Source organism: Pleurodeles waltl, chromosome 4_2 (genome assembly GCF_031143425.1).
Source record: "Pleurodeles waltl isolate 20211129_DDA chromosome 4_2, aPleWal1.hap1.20221129, whole genome shotgun sequence".
Taxonomy (NCBI): domain Eukaryota; kingdom Metazoa; phylum Chordata; class Amphibia; order Caudata; family Salamandridae; genus Pleurodeles; species Pleurodeles waltl.
In genome coordinates this window covers 829,006,516-829,012,681 of record NC_090443.1, presented here as the reverse complement: position 1 = coordinate 829,012,681, position 6,166 = coordinate 829,006,516, and positions in this window count along the sequence as shown.

The window sequence follows — 6,166 nt, the reverse complement described above, 5'->3', positions numbered from 1 at the left end:
CCCCTGACATGGTCTGACCATGGCACGGTTATGAACCTGCATTTCGAGACTAAGGGCCAGATGTCGAAAAATCAGTTTTTGCGACTTGCAAATTGCGAGTCTGAGCGACTCGCAATTTGCAAGTCGCAAAAACGGATGCAGAACGGTGTCTCAGACACCTTCTGCGACTCGCTATGGGGTCGCAAAGACCCACCTCATCAATATTCATGAGGTGGGTCGCATTTTGCGACCCCATAGCGAGTCCCTGCACTCACAGTGATGGTGGCCTGCTGTAGCCAGCAGACCTCCATGTCTGTGACTGCTTTATAAATAAAGCAGTTTTTTTTTTCATTTTGCAGCCCGTTTTCCTTTGCCCACCAAAGATCCTGCAGTCAGTCTCTAAGACCATTGCCCACCATCTGACTTACATTTTCACTGAACTGTTTTGTAAAGGATATTTTCTAAAATACTGGAAGGTAGCTTCCATTTTACCTTCGCAAAAAAATAAAATCTCAATCCTTTTAACTCAAGCAACTATCATCCCATATCTCGCATTCCCTTTCCATCTAAGATTGTGGAGAAAGCAATAAATAAAAAACGTTCTCTCTTTCTTGAATCCAATAAATTATTGGATCATACACAATTCGGATTCAGAAGCCAACATAGTACAGAGTCCGCCTTGATAACTGCCTCAGAAGAATTGAGAGCTATCCTGGAAAAGGGTAATCCTGCAGCTTTGATCCTGTTAGACCTTTTGGCCACTTTCAACATGGTCAATCATAAGGTATTGATTGATCATGTCGAGTCTTTGGGCATCAAAGACTCTGCTCTTGCACTGCTTAAATCTTTTCTTTCTGAGAAAGAGCAATTTGTAGCCATGGATGGTTTCTCTTCAAGTTCATTATCTCTTCTCTGGGTATCCCAGGGCTCATCATTGAGGTGTACCCTTTTTAATTTGAACGTGATGCCCCTAGCCACCCTTATCAAACATTTGGGTTTTCTGTGGTAAGCTACGCTGTGACACCCAGATTATTGGTTCCGTTTGGGAAACCAGTAGGAATGAGCCGCCAATTTCTCAGCTGCATGCAACAGATTAGCTACTGAATGACCAATACATTTTGATGTTGAATTCCAGCAAAACAAAAGTTTTGCTTTTAGGCAACAATACTTCTTTTTGGTCTCCAAATTGGTGGCCATCAGACTTGGGAAACCTACATGTTCCTGTCCCCAAAGTAAAAAATTTGGGGATTGTATTTGATGATCAACTGTCATTTGTTAAACAGACTAATGCAATAACCTCTTCATCTTTCTTCACTCTAAAGATTTAAGAAAGGTTCTCCCCTTTATTCTGCTGGAACTGACGAAACTGGTCATCACAGTCCTCATCCTTTCAGAGTTGGAGTACTGTAATGCCTTCTATATTAATCTGCAGAAGCGTCTACTGAACAAGTTATAGATCCTGCAGAATGCTGTTGCTCTGCTTCTGCTACGAATACCTAAGCATCAATCCGCTTCCACGGCCTTAGTCCAACTGCACTGGTTACCAGTGCACAAGCGTATAGATTTCAAGGCATTGTGCATTGCTTTTAAAGCCTTGCATGGCTTAGGATCAGATTACCTAAAAAGAAATTCATCTGGTATGGTTCATCTAGACGTTTGCGATCCTCTTCTGTTCACAATTTGGTTGTCCCTAAATTTAAGAGCGCCCATTGGGGTGGAAGAAGCTTCATCTATGGCAGCACTAAGTGGTGGAACTCCCTGCCAGTACATCTGAAGAAATGTACCTCTGTGTCCTCTTTAAGGTAAACTCTCAAGACCTGGCTTTTTAACCGTTAGACCTGTTTAATTCTTCAGTCTTTTCTTATGTTAATTGGATAGCGCCATGACGCCTTCGGGCATACACGTGCTTTTTAAAATGTATTTTCATTTCTTTTTCCTTTCAATAGTACAGATGCGATGCATATGATTGCAGGAGGTGCGTGCATATGGGGCACATCAACTTGTAACTATCAACACCACAAGATCAAAGCACCACAATCAGGGCCTGATTCACAAAGGTAAACTTATGCTTCTGTGTAAGTTTACTATTGTTTTGGTATTCATAGAGTGTGTGTTAATAGTCATAATAGTAAGTTTACGGTGTCGGGAAGTCCACATTCGGGGTGTGGAACTCCGCACATAAAAAGATAGGACAGACCTTCTTTTTATGTGCAGAGTCGTCCACCCTGACTTCAGACTCTCTACTGTCGTAAACGTACGATTAACTCGTAGTTTGTGGATACGAAAAAAATTATAACCTTACACTAAAGTGTAAGTTTATCTCTGTGAATCAGGCCCTCAGTCTTTAATCTGCTGCTAGTGGAAGAAAAAGAGTTCCAACAAAGTAAAATAAATAACAAAGGAAACAATGCCTACTTACAAAGCAGGTGGCCACATAGCCATGATACCACAAAGATAGTGAATTAATGCTGCTCATGTGATTGATCCTAGAAAGACAATTAATATTCTGTGTGATTCTTGGAAACAGATGGCCATACACACTAACATCAATCAAATTGATTGGGCCTGATCCATGGTATCATACAAAAGCTGCCAATTTAATTTTCCTATTAGTTGTGAAGGCCTTACAAAGATTACTGTTCAGTTTGTAGTATTGTATTGCAGCCTTGGTTAGTGCCTCATACTTTGATGAGAGTGAAAAGCTTCGTTTTGCATGACTTTCCTGGTAGTATGGTAGATATTAAATAAAGTTCTGGGTCCCGTCTGGAGATTGACATCCTTTCTGTTCCTATGTTTAAGAGTGTGTAGCCTGCTGTGTTATAATAATGTGATATTTAACTCTGTACCAGCAGGGTGTTTGTGTTCTTGGGTAAATCTGTAGACAGTGGAACTCAGTCACCATGTATTATGATGGGTTTCACTGGCTCAGGGCAGAAGAGAGTCTATTTGTGTGCACCTGCAGTGTGTAAAGTGATTTTATTTATCCTAATATTTCTTCAAGTTATCCAGTTACTGCAACGCACAAAAACGAAAAAAGCCAAAGCTTGTTCACTGTTTCTGCTGTTATGTCAGCTTGTAGAGCGCACTAATCACCTGAGAATGGTATCCGGGTGCTTGGGCAGGTGTGCAAGTATGTGCTTCCCAAGGTGAATATACGATGAGCCAGGCCCTCAGCTTCTTCCGGAACTAAAGAAGTGAGGAGCTGATGTGTTGAAGGTGACCATTCCATGTCTTGGTTGTGATGTGGAAGAATGAGTGACATCCTGTTATGCTTTGCAAATGCTGGAAGTGTGTGCACGAGGGAGAGTGAAGCAGAGCATTGGTGTCTGGTGGGTTGGTGAAAGTACATGCGGTTGTTCAGGTGTTCTGTTCCTGTGCTGTGTAGGACTTTGCATGTGTGATTGAGAAGTTTGAATTCACTGCACTTGTAAATGGGGAGCCAGTGAAGCTTCCTGAGGTGGGGTGTCATGTAAGTGCGGAGTGGGAGGTTGAGAATGAATGAGTCTTGCGATGGTGTTCTGGATGGTCTGGAGTCTATGTAGGAGTTTTTCAGGTGTAGTGTTGCGTAGTCCAGCCTGCCCATGATGAGCACTTTCGTGCCCCATCTGATGTTCAAAGGCAACAATTTGAATATCTTTCGGAGCATGCACAGGATGTTGAAGCAGTAGGTACACACTGCATTGACTTCAGCCGTCATGTTGAGTTTGTCATCTTCGATAAGCCCTAGATTTCCTGAGTGGTCTGTGGGTGTTAGTCCTAGCTTTGACGGTCACCAGATGGAGTCCCATGGGGAGGTCTTGTTGCTGAAAACCAGTACTTCTGTCTTGTCCGAGTTGAGTTTCCAGCAGTTGGTTTGCATCCGGTCTGCAATCATGGTCATGTAGCGGGTGAAGTTGATTCTGGTGGTGATTGTCTTGTTAGTCAGGGAGAGGATGAGTTGGGTGTCATCGGCATAGGAGATGATGGTGATGTCTTGTGATTGGATTATGTAGGTGAGCGGTGTCATGTATATTTTGAAAAGGGTATGACTGAGGGACGATCCATGTGGGCTTCTGCGTACCAGTTTTTTGGTCTCTGATGTGAAGGGTGGCAGCCTGCCCCTTTTGGTTCTTCCTGTGAGGAATGTACAAATCCATTTAAGAGCGGATCCTTGTATGCAAATCTCATGGAGTCTTCTGATTAGGGTGTTGTGAGAGACAATGTCGAAGGCCACGGAGAGATTGAGCAGAATGAGGGCAGTCGTTTCTCCTCCGTCCAGGATGGTTTGAGTGTTGTTGGTTGATATGATGAGTGATGAGCATTCATTGTGAAAATCAAGCTCTAACTGAGAGAAATATCTGATTAAATTAATTCAGTTTACACACTTCAGGTGCTCGACTCTGCACTAAGCCAGCACAGCCCATCAGGACATGGCCTCAGATATCAATTCCAGTGCTGTATTGCGGTTTTACTGTCTGGCGGGGAGAGGGGAGGGTGGAGGTCAACTACTAGGGATCAAATAATTTTGTTGGGATGCCCTGGGGCAGCAGAAGCTTAGCATTCAGAACATACTTTTATTGTTGGGCTGTGGTGTTAATAGATTGGATGTATACAAAATTCTGTAGTTGAGAATGGAGTGTTCAAGATTGGTAAAATGGCACCTGACCCAGAGTCCATATACATCTCTATATTTCAGATGATACAGAGAATTTGAGTAACAGGGCAAGTTGTGTAACACTTTCCAAGTATAAATACTTTTACTGCATTGCATTGGTGATTGTTAGTGATAATACCTTTTTAAATATTAGCTCACTGTTGACCTTCCATGTTCTTTCTTAGACTCACCAAAGGTGAATTACACTTTTAGAATTTTACACTTTTTGCATGGAGAATATTCTTTGTGTGTGCGGTCTTACTGTGAAGCAATCTTCCTTCGTCATCATTCTGGTTGATCGGGATGAAGATCCACATTCTTAAATTTTCATTGTTAATGCCACAATTTGTACCAAGCCTGCATCACTATATCTGACATGCAGCCAACCTTAGCTGTCTCACCACGTCATATTTCAATTGCATATACATATACATATGTTTAGAAGGTTGCAGGCAGCCCTTTTTATTCACTGACCTAATTAAGTGTCATCCGCATTTTGTTTTACCTACCAAAGCGTATAGGAGGGGCTATGAGTCGGCTTACTTCATCCACTGACTATCTTGCACTGTGACTGAAAGCATTTTCCTTGATCAAGTGTACAGCCACCTGAAGAGGAGGGCACTTCAGTGCCTTGTATGCTGTGCCTGGGATGCTGGGTCAATCCCTCATGTTTACATGTTAAAATAGATACAAACAAAGGCACAAGATTGCTGAGGCCAAACCTATTGCCAATGGGTATGCTTGGTTTTACAATGTTTGTGAGCAGATGAACAGATACACAGATGCCTTTGCTACAGATTACTTTTCCATACAGCAAATCACAAAGTAATTTGTGCATCCAGTGCTGCATATCTAACCACCAAATATCCGGTTAGTTACCGAGTTGTAATATTGCTTTATTAGAAACAAACATGCATATATTGTGATAAGTTTCTCCATATTATAAGAGTGCACCACCTCAACCTCTACACGTATATATACTTTCAATGGGAATGTCTGGATTTTACAGGGGGTCTCTATTTTATTTCTGCCTGTTTACAAATGTGAAGAAGGGGATCTTACTCTCCAGTTCTGTTGAGGAAAAGCCAACCTAAACCCTTAGAACAATCTAAATTAAAAAGGGAGAGACAAAAAAAAGCATTTGAATATTGGAGTGGGAGATTTCTAAAAGTCATTATTGGCCCGAGGCAATCCAGTACTTAGATGAAGTTCTCAACGTTCGAATGTTCTAACCTGATTTAAAGGTCACTGGTTTCTTTATTATCTGACTCCGATCTTGCCCTAAAAACCTAACTTTTTGCAATGGAGTGATTTTGACAATTCTTACTTTGCATATCGTAGTGCTCCAGCTCGTACAAAATGAGTGGGTAGTGGAAATCGAACAGTGTAGGTGGATTGTTACTCTGTGTAGTAGGATGTTCAGTTTTAAAATGGTCTTAAGCAGTTAATAGAATTCACTTGAATGACACCCTTCATTTTAGTGGTAAGTTAACTAGTTATCTTGTCTTGGATAAAACCAAAATTTGCCCAAATGATTAGAAGGCCTATGAAAGA